General features: G+C 38.7%; 1 protein-coding gene across 1 annotated transcript in view; it reads left to right on the top strand.

The window, feature by feature from the left end:
- Positions 1 to 1,441, top strand: part of chmp1a (charged multivesicular body protein 1A) — a 9,891-nt gene that overhangs the window by 3,192 nt on the left and 5,258 nt on the right. The window lies entirely within an intron of this gene.

Genomic DNA, 1,441 nt, shown 5'->3' with positions numbered 1-1,441 from the left:
TGGTTTTTAAGGTTGTATTTAAAGTAGTCTGACCACTAGCAGTACGTCGAGTTGACTAACTGCTCTATGTTTAGCGCAAGTGAAAAATTTAGAGCATCCAGACCGATGTCATCTGCATACAGAACATATCCGTGACATTTTTTTTCTTTGTTGTATAATATCATTGTGATCTTTGTAGCTGGCCTGTAAAAGGTCATGATAATGTTTGGGTGTGGCTGACAAACCTGACAAACGGCAGTAAAGAATAAATCCATTGAGTGAGTTAAATAGTTAATATAGAATGTGAAAATATTCACAGTGTGTAACATTTAGGAGGATCTGTTGGCAGAAATGGAATATAATATTCATTCATTCACAGACCAATATAGAAAATAAGGAGTTAAAGATCAATTGAGGTGGGGGGCCCTGTTAGCTCACCTGGTAGTCACTGTTTGGTTTGTCCACTTTGGGCCACTGTACAAACATGACGATACAACATGGTGGCCTCCATAAAAGAGGACCGGCTCCCTCTGTAGATAGAAACAGCCCATTCTAATTCAAAAACCCAATGATTCCTATATTCAGGTGATTATACCTGTGAATATTATATTCCATTTCTACAAATAGATCCTCCTAAATGGTACACACTGTACCTTTTAACAGTGACATTTATTGATTTATTATGTTAATCTTCAACTTTTTTGAATCAGTAGATCATTTATGCCCGTCATATTGTACAAGACTGGCACACATCAGTCAGCAGGGGGCAGTACAACTTTAGCTTTCAACAAGGAGTGGTTGTTTTGTTTAAAATGGATGTGTCACTATTTCATTTATGGTTAGTTGTTTTTAGAGGTAAATATTTCAAACATACGTCATTATCATCTCTATCCCTCTTTTAAAATCATGTTTGGAGATTGCTGTTGTGGAACAGCGGGGTTACAAAGATGCCTTATTATTTCACCGGCCAGAGATGTTTCCCTGTTGAGTCATGATAGTCTTCACTTCTCATACCCTGTCTTGCATTTGAAATGCATTTGAAATTCAGCTGCTGCTGCTGTTTGTTTTTATTACTGCTTAACGAATTATAATTGCTATTATTAGTAACTTCATGTGAGCTACACTATGCTATCCACTCAGTGAAACTACAGGGAAAGAAATCCACAAAAATTAACAGTAATAATGTTAGACATGATTTAAAACAAACAAGAATAGATCAAGTTCACAAGCAATATTATTCCATAGGGGATTTAAAAGATTACTGCCTGATCTCGTCAGGCAGCAGCACAATGGATAGATAAAACCTGATCATTGAGGCGCCCGGTTAGCTCAGTGGGTAGAGCTGGCTTGCTGCAGCGGCCCAGGGTTCGAATCCGACCTGCGGCCCTTTGCTGCGTGTCATCCCCTCTCTCTGCCCCCCTTTCCTGTCTGTCTTCAGCTGTCACTATCATAAAGGCAATAA

The sequence above is a fragment of the Morone saxatilis genome, unplaced genomic scaffold (genome assembly GCF_004916995.1).
Source record: "Morone saxatilis isolate NCDOM2014 unplaced genomic scaffold, NCSU_SB_2.0 Contig2, whole genome shotgun sequence".
Classification (NCBI taxonomy): Eukaryota; Metazoa; Chordata; class Actinopteri; family Moronidae; genus Morone; species Morone saxatilis.
This window is presented reverse-complemented; position numbering and strand designations above follow the sequence as displayed.